A 19,528-nucleotide genomic window follows, 5' to 3' on the forward strand; every position below is an offset into this window, starting at 1 on the left:
AAAACAAACATTTGATATACTACACAGAGAAGACAAGATGTTTGTTGAACATAATAAGGGTTTAGAGTAAAAACCGTTTCCTGTCATAATATGTACAGAGTCTGATGAAATCCATCAACAGAACCCAACAAAGCAATTACTTCCACTGATATGGCAAACATATCTGTTGTGTGCCACTAGTCAAGTACTAATTGATGGAGAAACACATATAAATGTATGCACACACATTCACACAGTGTCTCTGGAGTGCGAAGATGAGCGCGTCATTAGGGGAGGCTCACATGCATTTCAGAGGAGTACCACTAATCCGGCATGAAATTCAATTTAAAACTTGGAGCGCGTCTCTTTCCCCTGCTTTGATACAGTGCCAGATACCAACAGAACACGGAGAGCCACGGCTACTGAGCGACTAGCGCGTGTTGGTGTGTCGGCGGTTGTAAACACTCAAGTACTTCAAGTAAACAAACACATGAAAAATATGTTGTGCTGTGGCAACTTGGTTTATTTTCTGTTTTGGTTGTACTGTGTTACACAGAGGTCTGGAAGTATTTCACAGCTGTTTTTATTATTTTTGCTCTGCTGCATTAAAAAAGATGCTAATCATTACCATTATAAGAGCAGACCGTAATAAATTAGGAAAATACTGCTCATGTTAAACAGAATGAACCTTTCTGAAACTCACCCTGGAGAAAACCTTGGCTACCTTTGTACTCTGAAAGGCATCGGATCATCACTTAACAATAACAAGCACATTGAAGCTACACTTTTCATGGTTGCCAAGGCGTTACTTTGCAAGATAAAATTGCTGTTTGAAAAAAAACAATGGGTGAAAAATGACCTGTCAGTCAGCAGCCCCCTCCAACAATACCGCTGCTGGCCCCGCCACTCTTTATGCTCAGGCAGAGTACGGGGCCCCCTTCTATCCCAGAGACTCAGGTTAAAGGTCAGCATGGACCTCTGGACATATCCTATGATAATACCCTGGGCTATGTCATGTGAGGTGGGAGGAGGGCGGGGGGATTTCTATACGAGACAGAGAGAAAAACAGACTGAATGATGAGAGAGAGATGAGAAGTAAAAAGCTTGCATTTAGGAAGGACTGGGAGGCACAGATCATGAGATCAGCATGCAGGTCATCTGTTTTGAAATCCATTTACACGATTCATGCCCTGGGTTGTCAGGTACATACCACTCCCTGCCGTCCCAGAAACCCTCCCCCCCCACCTCCCACCTCCCACCTCCATATCCCAACCCTTACAGTGTTTTCCTTCTCCACCGCAGCCCTTTCTGGCTTTCCATAATTAAAGAGGGTATTTTGACTGGGAGCTATACAAGAAAATGGCTGCCACATTTTATGGAAAGGGAGTATGATGGGCTACAGAGGATTTGTATCCCACAATGCTGAACATGCAACAACCTCATCTTTATCTATATGAAACACTGCTCACACCTGGTCATTGACAGAACATGGTTGGTATTAGGGGTGGGCGATATGGCCCTAAAATAATATGACGATATTTCAGGGTATTTCTGTGATAATCATATTCTTGACTATATGACAAAATATTTGTTGCAGGATTTTTGGCTCTGCTTGTACTCAACTGAGTGTTTCTGCTTTAAATAGTGAAATAAGTTTGTTGTATTGCGCCCTTTTGTTGTTATAGTTTTCTTGCACTTCTTACATATTACTGTGGCTTATTAACCACTTCCACACTACTGAAGTTTCCCCCCTTTTTGGAACTAACTTGTCCGCCATTGAGCCGGTAGCACTGTTACTTTCACTTATAGCCATTCTTGTTGTTGTTGCTGTGTGTGACGGTAAAAGGATATTACGTCAACAAGTTGTAATATTGCCATTATCACAATATGATTTTTTTCTATCATATTAAAAATTATACCGATATTATCGTGAATGATACAATATGACACACCTCCTAGTTGGTATCGGCTTTGAAGAGACATTTTTCAAGGAATACAGATACTATCCATGTTGAGGAGAAGAGATTTAAAAGGGTTACTCAGGTGACAAAAAACATATTTATCTCACTTACTTCTTGTGGTTTCTAGTCATACAGATAGTGAAGGTGTAACAAAAAGCTATTAAATGTATCCGTTCATATCACAAAATATGTGTATTTGTATCTGTATTTGGATTCATACCAGCCGGGCCAATATAGGAAGCTGTTAAAATTTTTATAGAGTGCTTCATTTAGACATGTTTAAGTTTAGCTGCCAACAAAATATACAAAACAGCATAATATTTTAACTATGTGACTTTCATTAATCAAATGATAAAACATGATTTGTATATGAATCCCACCTATTAAAGAAGAAAAAAAAAGTCTAAACTGAGTCTGAACAAAAGCTGTGTAACTGTTAATGGTGGAGGTGGAAATGAATAGTGTAAACAGAACAGTGAGGAGGTTTCAACAACAAGGAAATGTAAGTCAGAATTGTGATGTGCATATTGCATGATTTTTCTGGTGTGTATAATGGGGAGGCCCAGCTGAATGTGAAGTTGGACTCAAGTGTCTATAGCTAAAATGAGAGAGCTATTGAAAAATAATTTGTCCATAATAACGATGTGGTCATATTGCATAATTTAAAAAAATAGGAAAACAAAGGTGCTAACAAATATGGGAAACACCCTCTTGGTAATTTTGCAAGCAGTTTTGAGACAGTCCCTAACATCAGCACATCATCATACAGTCTGTTGTCAAGTCACCAAAGTGTCAGGCTCCATTGTCGGATAATGAGGTTAAATTTTTTTACTGCATATTACTGAAAACATTTGGATAGTATCTGTATCTGTCTAGAGCGCATTATTTGTTCATATTTGAATAATTTATTTGTGTTAGTTTACATCCTTAGCAGATAGTAGCAACATTTCTTTCCAGAATCAATGTTCTGGTTACTCTGAATTATCTGCAGGACACATGGTGGTCAGTCTTCACTGGAACTACTCTCCAACACAAAATATACCTCATGAAAGCTATACAGCGAGGACACGGGGAAAGGGACGTAAAAAAATCTTTAATTATATGAACTCCACAAACAGAATTCCACTCATCTCCGTCTGGGTGGTGACAGAAATGGACATATAAAACCACCAACTATCTGCATGACTAGATACCACTAAAAGTAAGAAAATGTGATTATTTGTAATGTCAGTGAACCCTTTGAGAAAACTGAGCCTCTTCTTATAATTCATTTTCATCCCCATCTAGGTAATTAGACAGGTTTTCTATGTTGGTCTCATATTACCAGCATAAAGATTGTGACAAATCCCTCATTGTATTCTTTCTCTTGGTCTGAATACCACCCCGTGTCTTCACTGCCTGGAGAGGTGATGGTGAACAATGGTCACACTAATAAATAAAAAAAGCAGGCTATCAACCGTCATTGCTCTCTATCATCACATGACCCACATGCTGGACAACATGTCACAGCTAGCGTGGCCTCATTTGCATAAGACAATCACCCCTTTCGGACGCAGGGCACAAATGTTGTCTAGACGACATGCATCAGACGGGTGAACCCCCAGACGCACACACACACACACACACACACACACATAGGATAGACACCATACTCTTTTCTTTAATTCCATGGGATAAAACAACCCTTCTTTAATTCAAAAGTAAGGAGATGAGTGAATTCCACAGAAACAATGCTGAGTGTCTCACCCAGGACCCACACGAACTGACTTCTTCGCCCAAGTAGGGGTCTGACAGCATGACACTGACCAAAAGCTAAACACTCTGACAAAATGGATGTTAAACAGACCTCCTGAGAGGCCATTTCTGACCAATAACGAAATTATGGCCTGAACTAAAAGCATAAATGACCTTTGGGGTTATTTGAACTGGAGAAGGGCTGGACCACTCGTGTAGACATGAACAGAAAACTTATGTTATCTACCCAAACCAGAGTCATAAAATCCCAACTCACATTGTTGTTTGTCATAAAAATGCATAAATAATGATATAACTTTGACAACTATGCTATCTATTGAAGAGATATTAAATCTGATTTTATTACATTTTTACAACATGTGACAATACTGCCACCCATCGATTAGGATAGTAAAGTCTGTTAACACTAGAGAGTGAGTTGTTTGATGAACTGCATTCAAATTTTATGTTTAAGGTCACCTGAACTGTTAATCTTTCAATCATTTATGCTAACTTAATCAATATTTTAATAGTTGAATTAGATAAGAAGTCCTATTGAAAGAATGAAGTTACTGGAGTAATAAGAATGTATGTATATATGGTTGCTTTAACGTTATTTCATTCACTATAGTATTAAACATTATATCCTTGACAGTCAAGTTAACCAGAAATGTTAATGTGGAAGGATTGACTAACTGTTTTTTGGACTGGTTTTACAATACATTATTATTTACAATGTGACACAAGGTATTCAGACATAGTGACTCAGAAGTGTAAATTTTGTGTTTAAAACTCAAAACTTCAGTGTAGAAAAGTAATTTTCCATCTCAAACAAAAGTATCAGCCACACCTTGAGGTCCCGGAGGACAAAGAAAATAAATATTCATCAGAGCTTTGGCACGAAACATTTAAAACACACCCAAAACTCTGCCTGTCCAAGCTTACAGTATAAAACAAATGTCAGAGGGATCTCTCTTTGAGCTTGTCTCCAAAAGACACATGAGTGAAGACACAATTGTTCCATTAAGACGTCTCTTTTCCCTTATTTCTTTTTCGACCAAGTATATGCATATTTTAATCTTTTATCAAAACAAGTAATTTTGTTTTTGTTTTATTTGTAACATTAAGTCTTGTGTTTTCATGTATAGTATTACACCTTTGAAGTAACGCCGACCCACGTGAAGTCTTACCCCAGCCTAGATAAACGTTGAGTGTAGCCAGATTCATCTTTATTTGGCATTACACTAAGATGACAAGAAGCCAGCGAGAGCCTGAATCCTCCATTGAAACTGAAACGTCGCTGTGAAGAAGACGGCGATGCCTGAGCTGGACTTCGGCCCGCTTGCTTGCTGATAGCAGTGCGGCCAAAATGACCAGCTATCACGCCACCTGCGGCTAACTCCAGCTCAACCCAAAACAACACCGGAGTTACCAAGAGGACATCTCTGCAGCGACAAATCGTCAACACAATAGGCATAAAATGGCTTTTGTGGTAAAGGGTTGATGTCGAATAACGTTAAAATTAAGAAGATAATTTCTTTAGAGAAGTACATTAGCTTTCCCTTAGCACTCCCCAATACGTTAGCCTCGAGTCACACACTCAGAGCCACTATTTCTATGTTTTTTACATTTATTTTATTTCTATTATCATTTAAAGGCCTTATTGTTCTTTTTGTTTATTATTCTGTGCTTTATCATGTACTCTTAAGATGTTTAGCTATAAATAAATGTCTTCATGTATCCTAAGAAGTCATTGTTGGTTTCTTTGAGGTCACCGTTTTGAAAAGAACTTACAGTTATGAGACTGATTCATTGATCAGACTGAGAATTGAATAAAGGTTAGTGCTTCCTTCTGGCTCTAACAAATCATAACCTTACAGGGAGGTGGTGCCCTGATCAAACTAGGATTTTATATTACCAAAAGTAGAATTAACCCTACACACACACACACACACACATTCACACGCATGCACCCACCCACACAGACACATGCATAAACATCTATATCTGTATCTATGTGCATCCATTCATATACGCAGACATACTCACGTCACTTCAAACACCCCAGACAGCGCCTCCAGCCAGGGTAAGACTATAAATCAGCACCAGGTCTGCCTCAGCTTGATTCACATGCTGTGGTATTATGGTGCGGTGGATCAGGCCTGAGAAAGTATTAAATACATCACACACATGCAAATCCCCACTGATGGAATGACAGGACGGCCCAGCCAGTCATTTGGATATGTATATCACTCCTTAGTTTGGAGATTATACGATTATTATGGTCTATGTGCCATGGAGGGTCAAAAGGACAATTCCTTTGATATGAGATATGTGTTGATGTGACAACAATGAGTGTTGACAGTGCGTGCAATTATGTGTATATAGCTGTGTGTGCATGCATATGTGTGTTAAATATGTAGCAGTTATGTGTGTGTCGGTATGGTGTTTGTTTGATGTATGTATTAGTCCAGCTGTAATGAATGTGGCAGCAGCAGGATGTGTCTCTGGAGAGCTGATTATATCTGTTTGTCATCTGTGGTGAGGGTGATCCTGTGACACCAGGTACAACTACATAGCCTCTCTCTTCTGATGTGGGCACCGGAAATGTATGCATGTGTGTGTGTGTGTGTGTGTGTATGTGTTTGTGTGTGATGGTGAGAAGAGTTTACTTGAAGTGCTTTGCATACAAGAGGGAGATACACACTCAGTGTGATGCAGCTGTCACCGTGCTGGTATACTAGTCTATAAATTTGCATGTGTGGCCTGTACTTCCTGTCCTGCGTTTCTTCTTTGCAAAAGTGGCACCAAACATCTGTCTGCTGTCACTGCGGTAACACTAATGGTGTGGGGCGTCAGCATTAGTGCAGAGGCAAAGGAGGAGAGAGAGAGAGAGAGAGAAAGAGAGATGGCCAGCAGGAAAATAGAACAAAATGAGAGAAGACAAGAGGAGAGATGGAGAGATGACCAGAGAAAACATGCGGGTCACTTCACCGCTGTCCAAAAGGGTCTCATTTATCGTCCCCCTCCTTCCCCACATGGCTGGAGGGCAAACTCCAGCTCTACAATAAGACAGCATCGCCTCTGTCAGGACAAGAGCAGAAGTGACTATGAGAGCTGTTGCTCTAAACAGAAGTTGGTTATTGTTGGCCGAAGGCGTACGCTATAACTCACCGCGGTGGGCCAGGCTTGTCTTGGCTACAGCGGCTACAACAGCACTAATCAACACCTTTCTATTCACACACTAAGCTAGCAGTCATTAACACATATCCTGGTTGTTTGCGTATCTGTCAGCACTTTGCAATAGAGCGGCTTCCTTTAGCAAATGAAAAATGGCTGGGCTCATACAGTTCGGTTTGCCAGAAGTAAAAATATCTGTATCACTTTAGCCTTCAAACACTTGAGTGAGTGATGAAGGTGAGTTATTAATAAAAGTACTGAAAACTGTTCATCCTTTAGATTCTCATCATATCAAGCCCAATTTTTGATACTATTAGAATACTGTATATGTTCTTTTATGACTTATATGACATGTAATGATGTAACCCAGGAGAGCAGAGCAGTCAATCCCAAAGAGGAAACACATTTGTGCCTGTTGAAGTATAGATACACCAATTTATGAAGATGACAAGTTGCACAAGTTGTTTGTCTTCCTCTGTTGTGTTTCAGTTTGTATTTCCTGCTCGCAGTGATTGATAGTGTCATTTAAAACAGAACTGTGGGAGTTTTAGTTTTAAGATGTTCTCAGTGTTACCACCAGTAACCACAGCTGTCACCAAATTGAAACCGAAATCTTCAGATTATAACTTATGAAAAAAATATTTTCTCACTTACCTTTAGTGGTAACCAGCAATGCAGACAGTTTCCATTTCAATTGGCAATGTTTAAATTTTTCCCTACAACCCAGTACAAGAGAGGTTAATTGACTTACATTTGTGGTCCTCCGGTGTTTATGTTTAAGTCTTTGCAGAAACAATTTACCAGACTAGATAATGCACAGATACCAAAAAATAATACCAAAACTCCAATATTTGCATGGCTAGTAATCTTTGGAGATATGTGAGAAAATATATTTTTTTGTAATTTGGATGAACCAACACTTTAATAATCATTTATTTCTTTAAATTATAGCACTCTTTTGTTTGCTAGAAGTGCAAAATATGAGTAATGTCAAAATCAGTCAGACAAAAGCAGTGAAGGAAGCACTTGAGATGATATCAAACTGTTTAAAGTTCTTCTATTGTTAACATAAGAATTGTTAATAGCTTCCTTTTCTTCTTTTCTGCCACAAATTAAAATGTCGTCTCCACTTTTATTTGTAGTCTTCATACCTGAGCGCTCTTTCATTACAGACCCACACTTATAAAGCGGGTTACCAGGCTTTCCCTTTTTGTGTGTGAGTTCAAAAACATGCAGAGAGACTGTCTCCCCCAGGCTAAGGCTGTCCTATATTATGTGTGTCAAAATCTGTATTAAACATGTCACTGTCACTACATGAATACTACCAGCATGTTAAAGTATGGCGAATGGTTGTCTGGAAACATAGTGAAAGTGATGTGCAGAGGGAAATTGTTTTTTATCAGTCCGTGATGCTGTGACATATGGTGTTGACTGAATATCTAACTCATGACTCCTGCAGTGGGTAACCCTGGTCCTCCTCAGAGATACAGTACAACCTATTGGGGTGCAGGGTGCGATACAGAGCAGCATCCCTGGAGGTGGTTTGTTTTACTGTCTTATTTAAGGACTACAGTGATAACAGGGATATGGGCTTTAACCTATGTTTTTCAATTGAAATATCCACAACCACTACACCACCATGCTGCTCCAAACTGCCTATTCCTAGGGAACCTTTGGGTGGATACCGTTGATCCTGGATTAGCCTTCACACACGCACAAACACATGCACACTGACACATATCCATAAACCTGCATATGCACCACTAGTCTTGTTTTATCCTCGCCTTCAGTGAGAGAAACCACTCTTTAATCATTTCATAAGATCATTTGCCTGGCAGATACGCCTCAGGCTTTTCCCATTACCTCTGGCTGCCTTGACCTAGATATGTGTGTGTGTGCGTGTGTGTGTGTGTGTGCGTGTGTGTGTGTGATTGTGGTTGATGGAGAATTTAGAGACGACTATAAGTCCATGCATGGTTGTGTCCAGCAGTGTCTAAAATGCAAATGGACATACAGAGGAGCTGTTATACACACATGTTCACACACAGAAGCAAAATGGTACATTTTGCTGTGTTTTACTGTACCAACCATCTTCATTTTTTGAATGAATATTTGTGTGTTTATGATTTGACCTCTTGCATTTTAAGCAAAGTATCCTCAGATAAAATCAAAACTCTAATCTACCCATTTGGTCGAAAAGTTGTGATTGATTTGCTAAGCAGAAATTGTATCTTGGGAAGAGGTAGGTTCTGAAGAGGTTATTTTTTCAAGTACTCATGCTGAACAGCAGATACACTACAATTTATTTAGAAGTATATGGCTGGTGAAAACAGCTCCAATGAAAAATCACAGGAGGTTTTGTGTATTTACCTTCCTTTGGATAATATATAGTATAATATTCAATTTACAACTGCCGAGCAAGTAAATAATGATTCCTGAAAAATACCTTGTTGTAGCTGAACCCATTAGCTAGCAGGCTTAGAGCAAAGCCACCACTACAAATGATAACATACTAGCCACTGACATCGTCTTTTGCTTAATATGTTAAGTAGTGTACAGACCATATGTCAGCTGTCCAGACACTTTTTGTTGCGGTTGGTTAAAAGCTTTGGATTCAAGGGATTTTAATGTTCTACCTTAGTTTCAGCACATGTTCATGTTCTGTAAGTGCTTAGCTGATGAAACTCCTTTAAAACCATCTGGGGAAACTTGAATACATAGTTTAAAGAGAAAAAAATAATAATTTTCTTACTAGTAGTTGCTGAAAAGCTGACTTCTGACAAATCAGTGTTTAGATGGCTCATTATCACTTGACAGCCTTTCTTGTAGAAGTTTTACAGTGGATCTTTTCCAAACATGTTCCTGTGATGTATGTTTTCAGGGTTGTTTGCAGTGCCACGTCACTCACTGAGCTGCTTAGTTTTATGTGTGGATGACCTATGGGACGTTGTCAACAAAAGACCTGCATAAGTAGAATAGAAGCAAAAATATGGGTGTTACATATTTTTCTCTTTTTATTTGGCCAGCTAGTGAGCCATTTAGAAAAAGTGAGGAACCAGACATCAGACCAAATGAATTCCAATGATTAGAACTGAATATCTGCATAAACAATAATGTTACCTTCTATGAAATAACAGATCACTGCACACACACAACCAATTTGACTTTTAAATGCACAGTTATGTCATCAAACAAATGCGAGCTGAGCAGACAGCAGGGAGTGGTCACCCCTACAAGACCTCTTGTACAGTCAGCCCGGCTCCTGCCCACTCGCCTCAGGACAGCAGAGTGACGGATGGAGGGACGGAGGAGCTGTGGGTCGGGGGAGGAGGTGAGCATATATCAATGACAGGCTGAAAGATGTCAAGATGGAAGGTAAAATTAGGGGACAGGAGAGAGCAAGGGAAGACAGAAAAAAAAATGAGAAGAGAGGAAGTGAAGAGAAGGAATGAGAGGAGTGATTGTTTTTGGATGCAGGGATGACCTTTGACCCTGTAAGGCTGGAGATATACTTGCTTTTTAACCATGTGTTTGAGTAGATAACTGGCTGCGTCATGAACGTACTTATTCACATACATGCCTATGTACTTTGCGTGTCACTAGAGGACACACCATAGAACTAAGGATATAAATAGACCCTCTGGATTTGCACGATGTAAAATCTGCCAAAAAACACAAAGAAGAAGAAGAAGGAGAGGCATGATGTACAAAATAAACATGGTGACACTCGAGGAGGGTACTGCTTTGTTAATTCAAGCATATTTGTCACTGTGCAGCAGCAATGACACATCACACAAGTACGGGTAAATGCTAACTTGGTCTATTAACTTATCTAAAAAACTTTCCACCATTGTTGTCGCTGCTTTCGTCCCTACTGATACCTGACCCTGTCACATCCCCATACTGCCCCTACACTGCCCCTACCGTCATGTGCATATTGCATCTTGCGGACGCGTCCATTCATTTCTGAGGATGTGCACAATCAACGCTCCAAAAGGATGCAGGATACGCGAGGCAGCCATCATGCACACGTGAGTGTGTAGTTAAAAGCAAGTATATCTCCGGCCCAAGGCCGGAGGTGAGGATGAAGCAGACTGAGTCTTTGGGTAAACATATGGTCTTGATTTATCCTCTCCATATGAGCACAGTGGACAGATGCAGGTAACTCTGTAGGTGTTTGTGTTTGTAATCTTCAGTTTTTTGTTGTGTTTAAATCAGCACAGTAGCTTAAGCAGTTAGGTCACCTGCTGTTCACCAAGGCAAATGTATTTTTTCCCTCTTTCTCAAACATATCTTCTCTTAAACCTGTGAAAAACACAACCTTCAGTATGTTCCATGTAACTGAATTCATCAGTGATATTGAGTTAGGCAAAGCAGTGAATCAAATAGTGAATATATATGTGTGTATTTTGCATAAGACTCCTGGAATACTATATGATGTCTTTGATAGCCTTTGCTGGATGGTATGCAAGAGTGTGCTTTTGACTGACACACACTTAAACCCAGCGTGGTCTATTTTCACATTCAAGCTGTGGAGAGATAATGCTGGTTTCTAATCCTATGGAGTAACCTCGGGCTATACAAGCATACCTGATATTTCTGATATCACTCCGTCTGTGAGATTGCGTCGAAACTGCACTCCGTCCCTGAAGCCATATCACATGCTCTTGTATCTCTTCATTCCAGTTTCAATCAAATGTTGGTCGAACGTTTCACTTGATGTGGGCGAGGAGTAGCCTTGGGCAGCCAAAGGGTATGAGGCCAGTGTGTGGCTATCAGGCCTCCCATGCATGAAAGGACATCTATTATCTGTGGACCTGAGAGCATGTTGAATTCTCATACACAAGGACAAATGGATACAAGTTAGGATTCATTGAAGTAGACTACTTCATGCTCAACCAACACTAACCAAAAAAGGCCACGTTTCATTGCGTTGTAGGATATGGCAATTATTTCCACATTCAAGATCAAAGGTGTGTAATGGCAATAGTGGTGTTGTTTGGTGCAGGAGTGAGAATAGGTGATCAAAAATGTCAAAAAATACAAGATGCTGCTTTGGTTTGGCGTGTTCCTACAGGTACCGGTGAGATGATGAAAGATAATACAGCCAGCAAGTGTAGTTTAATAATACTTACATGAATCTGAAGCTTTATCAAATAACAAAACACTGCAGACTCTTTTATGTTACTACGAGACAAGATTGTGAAACTCTGGAAAGTTATAGGTAAACAGAGGAAATATGAGAAGGTAATTTAATTGCATGTATTTGATTGGTCAAAGAAATACATTACCAGGTGATGTTGCATTGCAGCAAAGTCGAGCCAGGTTTTTGTCTAATGACCCTGCATTTTTTTTTGTTTACACATGAACACATCTTTAGACTGTTTGATCATCTCAAGTTCTCAGTGTTTTTCACTTTTTGCAAGCTGTTCATGTTTTTTCAACTTTAAAGGCCCAGTGAGGTGGCACCGTGTTCAGCTTCTGTAACGAGACATATTACAAAGTGAAACTGAACATGTGGGTAGGACATCATCTCGAGAGGGATTTGTCCTAATTGTTAAGGGATTTGACTGGATTGCAAAAAAGTGGAAATGGTTTAGCAAGCATGAGAATTTTCACCGTCACCCCTCTTGTTACATCAGGCGGTGGAGGACGAGGGAGAAATGAATAAATTAGACCGCAACCATGCTCTTTTGGAGACAAAGAAAGCTTAAACAAAGTTTTTGCTAGCTGATATCCAAACACACCTGCAACCCATGATATGACTCTGCTAGCTACTAGAGCCCATGAGCTAATGGTCAAGTTATGTGATGGTTTTATATGATAGGAGGGGTTAACTGGTCACCCCAAATCACATTAAAGTGCAGGATGAGTCATGAAAAATATACCAAGAGATAACAAAACAATTAATGTAGGGGGAACAGGATATTTTTGTCTAATTTCACTGGATCTTTATACTGTACAGTGTTTATCTGTGAAACAAATTTGCAGCATACAACTTTTATATACTGTATTAAGTAATTTTGACAGAATTCAGACTGATATAAAGGGTGTATTAAGTTCAAATTAAAGGGTCTTACCTGCAGGGATATCTGTCTCTGACATTCCTGCCATCACTAAATCATAATGGAGGTAGAATTGAATTCAAAGTATCAAAAAATTACATTTAAAAAACACAACAGCAACTTCTCTTTCCATCAAAAATGTCCCAGAATAGTTTTCATTACCTTCTACTAAAGAAACAGAAAAAGACAGCGAGGTCTGTGGATAATCCTGAGTAACTGGGACATTGTGTATAGAAAAGGGTGTTGCTGTTAAATTTTGCAGAGGTAACTTTTCAGTCCCTTCAGCAGAACAAACGAAGCTCCATTGTATTGGCTGGTGGCACATGTTTCAGAGGCTGATATTTTAAAACCTCTGCACATACAACCAAGACAGCATGATACCAGCTGACGAGATAATGAAACAACAGCTTGAGGTTGACTGTAGCTGAGAGGTCAATTCAGCTATGAGGAAGGCAAATATTTTCCTGCATGAACGGTGTTTACATTTCAGTTTAGTGAGGGCACAGCGATTGTTTTCCCGGCAGGTCAAGGGAGCGTACTGCAGACAGGCTTGACAAGTTTTCTTTTTTTTTCATCTACATTTTTTTTTGTCCATAATCTTTCTTTGCTCAGAGTGATTCATGCTTAAAAAATTTTTACACCGCTTTTTATGACACGGTACTTGACTGTAAGATTTGTTGAGTTACTACCCAGCACCTGTCTTCACTCTCCGATTTGAGCTTTAAAGGTCGTTGTCTATTTCCGTGGACAGATGATGATATTCAGCTTTAGGTGGTCCCAGAAGGACTTCTATCTGCTGTGAATCCATTCCAGGATGTGTTCAGTGGGTCTTTCTTTTCATATATCAACACAACCGGCAGAACAATCATCCTCAATCACCCTTTTTCTGTCTGTCACTCGGAACCCCGCACCACACTGGCAGTGCTCCCAAAAGCTAACGTGGCATCACATTCTTGACTAAACGTGCATAAAAACAAATTAGCCTGGCCCATACAATTTGCAAAGAGATGTGTGCAGCCAGCCAGCAAATAGATGTCATTCCAAACCAAGGTCATGATGGTATTGAGGCTGGAAATTTAGGATTGATGTTTGCACATGCCGGCCTCTTCCACTTTTCACTCTCAGTTTGACGGGTTTGATGCAGGCTTATTGGACGAGACCCACTGGGAGCGAGACGGCACAGAGAACAGAGACAATCCTCCGCAACCTTGTTGTTTAGAGCTGAATTAAACCCTAACTTACCATCATTTTGATGCTTGTAAAAAGCACTGAGTAGCTGTGTCAGTACATTTGAAAAATGTTTCCTGTTTATCTTTTTTTTGGTGCCACAACTGTCTTCTAAAGTTTGAGTTAACGATTTAACCTTTAAGAAAGTGTGTGGGTGAAGGATGCAGTCAGCTGAGGTTTTAATGGCAGGAAAGTCACATTTACATTTCCTGTTATGGTTTGAAACTGTATTTTGAGCAGCACTGACATATCTTCATCCAGTCGTCCAATTTGGATAATGCAAAATGCTACACGTTTGGTGATAGCATGAGTGTCAGAGGACCTCTGCAGGTCTGAATTGATTTTTTCTTTTTAATAATCCAAAGCATGTAGCAAATATGATAGTCCTAGCACATATATGTATGTGCTTTTATATATGTACATATTCTTCATGTTTTTCTAGTCATTGACATGCATGGTAAATATACAGTATGTTACAGCAGGAGAGGCTTTCTACCCTCCATGGTATGCAGAGTGGGGCTGTGTTGAACAGAGCAGGGCTGGTCTAATAAGTCCCCAGGCTATGGCAGCCAGGCCTGTGGTAGGTGGATGATGGATCTCAGTGCCAGGGTACATAATGGTGGGACATGGGAGCATGGGGGTGAAGGACAACACTCTGCCCTCTCTCCTTAATCAGATGCAGATCAAGCTAAAAGCAGCAGAGCAGCAAATCCCTCCTCTAACAGTGAGCCTCTAGACCCCGCACAATCCCTTCTCCTTTGCCTCTCTCCTCTCCTCCTGTGGCCCCTCCTCTCTTCATCCCTCTCTCTTTTCTTCTGATTGTCTTAGCAACAGAGCTTAGGGAGCGGACCAGCGGAGGAGATGGATGCTCAGAGGCCTTTACCACAAAGATCATATAGGATAAGTGCAAAAGCCCCTTGTGGCTTGTTGATAAAGTATTGATTTCTCAGCAAGCTGCTGTTTACGAATCACCTTGGAGGGAGTGACCCCCGAGACCTTAGGGTGTGAGATAGGAACGTGTGAGGAGGGGGGAGCAATGGGGGACACAAGGGGGTAATGTGAAAAATGAAGAAAGGGAGAGCAGAGAGAGAGAGATAGAAAGATAGAGGAACAGAGAGGGCGAGATAGGAATTGATTGGAGACAAACCTTGCCATTAATTGAAGGGACGGATCAATGATGGTGGAATGTTGAATTTGGGGAAAACGAGGCAAGAGGTGACAGTAGATTCAGGCTCTGCTTCTTGTTATTGGTGGACAACATAAAACCAACTACACTTGCATGAGTGCGCTGACACACTCAAATGAACACAGTCTGCGCTTTGATGCCCCTTCTCATTGTCTCCCGTGAGATCAAGGCCTTGGCCATGCCACTATGAAGAATATAAGGAATGCTAATGTCATCCTCAAGCTAGACGCTCCTTCCTGTCCTCTGTTTAGGAGATGGTGGTAAACAATGTGGGTAAAGCCATTTTGGAGCATCCACGCTTGTTCCAGGGTGATTGACACAGACAATGTCATTACCCCTAGGGGCTCGAAGGGGGCAGAGTATGGCCAGACAGACGTATAGCTCTCAGCTTTCAAGTCCACTCTGAAAAGTTTAAACCTCCATTCAGAACTGTTTTTTTTTTCCCTCTTTCACCCCCATCTGTACCCAGAGTCAAGGTGAAGGCCTTGGGTCGTCTGTGTGTGTGTTAGCTGCATTTGCCCACATCTGATCAATAGGTCACTATTTAGTGAAAATGTGACTTGTTTATTTCTCCCCTGTCAGGACTGTGAGTAATTCAGGAGGTCCTCATACCTATAAGAAAAAAAAAAAAAACAACTCATTAAAGGAAAACATTGTGGACTGCAAGGACCCTGTTTTCTGATGTCAAACATTTTGTACACCCATCCACCCACAGAGACCGCATCTCTGCAGATTTTGCTGCAGTATATGAATGTCACCTCATATTTTTTTGCACAAAATGTAAAAAATGGGCAATTTTCATTTTTACAACACTGCCAAACATGTACAACAACAAGATTGTTTTTTTTTTTTAAAGAAAGAAAGCAAACTGCTCGCTCCCGCTATTCTTCCCTCTCTTACACCTTGTTGTCAGGAAATCTAATTTGTACCCATGGCCCAGAGAGCCACCTGGCAACATATGCAGCATGCAAATGTGGCTCTGTTTTCAGCATTGCCAGTTGTAGAAAGAGAGAGAGAGAGCGAGGTAGAGAGAGAGAGAGATTGCCCTGGAGGATTAATGACATCATTCTGTATGCACCTCTGGACTCCCAGACCGCCAGGATATTACCCACCTCTGACACAGAGGGATAATGTTGGTTCTATGAAGGCACAACGTTAGGGGATCTATCTCTTCCTGCTGGCGTACAAAAAATAATGGGGCTGGTTCATCATCAGATTGCGGTGTCAGGTTTTGGGGAAAAAATGAATAAGAATGTGGCATATTGAGAATAGATGGGTCTGAGGCTGTGGGCCAGTTAGAGTATACGTCTGGGTCGGTGACAGTCTCACTAATGGCGGCTCTCTGTGCTAACATAGCAACACAACTTGCTGCAGCCGGGCGCAGTGTGAGGTTGCTTTTCTTTGTAGGACATTATCCATCTTCTGTGCTGATTATGTTTAATGCTTTTATTTGACTCAGTGGGACAATGTGTCTATTAAAGGAGGCACAAAGGACAATGGCTGCAAGTGGGTAAAGCCCTCTGCAGATACAAGAGTGATGCACCACATTGGCCCTCTCTCCAGGGGAGCAGTTATCACAAACAAAATTCATCACTGTGTCACCGAAGTAGTTGCTGGTCTTTTAGCATTGTAGCTTCATTCCATTGTCATGAAATGTTACATCATTTTTTTCATCCACATCCCTTATATTATGTGTCTTGTTCTCCCAGTTTTTTGTACCTGTTTGCCACTTTCACACATTCAACTTTTTAACAATGTTGCATTAAGTTATTCAGGCAAAGCAGGTTTTCATTGTTCACACATGGGTCTCCAATGTGCATAAAATCTGCATTGAGGCTGTATCTACATGAAAAAATGTCTCCATGCATAGATTACATTCCCCCAGATAAAACATTTTGTATCAAAAAGTGTACATGATATTACAGATTAATGCACAAACAACAAACATGATTTCTAATTAGTTAGACTGATTTTTCTTTTTACAATTTCAATATTAGCTCATTATTTGTCTTCAGAGTTTGAAGAGCATACCTCTTGAATAAAATGCTTTTCTGCAGTTGACTTTCAACAGCTGCACTGCCACTCGATGAAAACCCACCTGATAAAGCGTGATCATTTTTGAAGTGGATCGCCATATGAAAGTAGTCCCTGCAAGTGCATTTTCATGCTTTACGGGGTAATGAGGTGAGGGTGATTCAAAGGTTCACAAAAACAGTTATATATGTTTGTAAAATATGCAGATGATATTACAAATATCAGGATTATCATTTGCAATAAATGGGCTCAGTGTCCTGATTTACTTTTTTCTGCGTATACACATAAACATAACAAAAGTATAGCATGAATATTGCTGTTTTTTTTCTTGAGCCTGTAAATTGCCGGCGCATCGTACACTGAAAATGGACTCACTGTTCTCACGTGACACTGACATGGAAAACTGCCTGAACATTTATGTGTTGCATGTGGGAAAGGGGTTTCTCTCTCTCTCTCTCTCTTTCTCTGTCTGTCTTTCACACACACCCCCCCTCCACATGCACACACATCTATCCTGTTTATCCTGTCCTCTGGACCCAGAGGCCCCTGGCTTCAAGGCCAGAGAAGACCAGCCTAAAGGCTATAGGCTGTCCTATCCTGTTTCAGGCCTCTCATAGCCAGCCACATCTGTTTAATGCATACATCCAGTCATGAGGTCATGAGGTGGGTATGTGACAGGGAGCAAAGGGGGCTCTGGACTCGGAGATCATTAGTGCCTATGGCTATTGTGATTTTGGCTAAACGCAGAGCTAAACAGTGAAAATGACAAAAAAAAAATCAAATGGTTTGTGGCTGTGTGTTAGGTTAGAAGATCGTTTATGTCCGAAGGTTGCTTGCACTTTTGTTAACCAAAAATGGTGGGGGATGGAAGAAGAAGTGTACTTCTGAGCTGAAACAAAGTTCAGACCAGTAACATACAACTTGACTTGCATTTGGCAGGCATATCACCCCCTTCTCTGTTCATCAGGGCATATGTCATTCCTCGTTGAGACCCAAAGGTGCGCTGAGGAAAGAACAGAGTGTCTTTCACCCCCAGGCTCTGTCATTGAGACATAATGGGACCTGTCTGGCCAAAGGCCCTTTTTTGGTTTCCATCAATTGGAGAGGAGAATGGATCCCAGAGGAAGGTATCAGTGTCCATGCGATGTTCTCTGGTCCGACTGAGGAATGCCAAGAACAACACAGCGGGTTTAGTGCTTAGGACTCGGAGAGGAAATTACAAGCTAAAGACTCTAGATCTTAGGACATTTCCAGGTATTTAAGGCTATTAATCTGCTGAATTCCTTAATGACAATATTATGGTTTGTTGGCTACCGCTTTCATTCTGTCTGCCTGTATGTCTGAGGACTGGGTGCACATGGATAAACACACACACGAAGCAACCGCACAAGCGAGCGCACGCACGAATTACATACATACATGCATAGGAGGATAAACACAATTTGCTGTGCAAATCCCGCCCCCTGCCCCAAAGACACACACAAAGATACAAGCAGCAGCTTTGCAGATACAGATACATAGTTATCCACACTCACTCACTCTCTCACCACACGTATACATACATACACCACACAATACTTGAAGGGGGTCTATTCTAACTGTGGCACACTGCCACTCACTGGTCTGTGAGGGGTGCTGCTGTGTCTCCTCCTCTCTAATATCTTTCTTAAAACATCTTATTTCATACACTGTCTACAGTATGTGTCTATATGTCATCCATTGTCGTTTATTTTCAAAAACCAAAACATGTAATAAGCTCTGATTTAAGTTTTGAGTTGTGGTTGAGTTCCATTCACTGCAAATTATTTGAAATTATAGGCCTACAAGACAAAAAAAAAAGCCAGTTTCTATGATAAAGTCCCAAGTCTTATTCTCCAAGGTCAAAGTGTTGTCTGTTTGAGATACCTGCTCCTCTTCGTCTCTCTTTTAATAGAGTGATAACCTCTTGCTGCAGTGGTGACCGCGTATGCAGATGATGAGAAAGAATGAAAAGGCGACAGGAAGCGAGATAAAGGATTAAGGGAGGGAGAATGAGAGAAGGGGTGAGAGATGTGCAGAGAGAGAGAGAGAGAGAGAGAGAGACGGACAGAGAGGGAGAGAGTGAGAGAGCAGCGCGCTGTGTGACATGTGGACAGATGGTAGCCACGCCGCATAGCCGCCGA

At 40.8% G+C, this 19,528-nt stretch overlaps 1 long non-coding RNA gene across 2 annotated transcripts in view; it reads right to left on the reverse strand.

Annotated features, from left to right (window-relative positions):
- Positions 1-9,867: 9,867 nt before the first annotated feature.
- The window catches only part of LOC137178545 (uncharacterized), a 36,195-nt gene continuing 26,534 nt past the window's right edge, over positions 9,868-19,528 (reverse strand). For both annotated transcript variants that reach the window (XR_010927131.1, XR_010927125.1), the window contains 2 exons: positions 11,445-18,526; positions 9,868-10,166 (listed from right to left, as the gene is read on the reverse strand). This is a non-coding gene — a long non-coding RNA (uncharacterized lncRNA). The remainder of the gene's footprint in view (positions 10,167-11,444; positions 18,527-19,528) is intronic.

This window comes from Thunnus thynnus, chromosome 3, assembly GCF_963924715.1.
Source record: "Thunnus thynnus chromosome 3, fThuThy2.1, whole genome shotgun sequence".
Taxonomy (NCBI): Eukaryota; Metazoa; Chordata; class Actinopteri; order Scombriformes; family Scombridae; genus Thunnus; species Thunnus thynnus.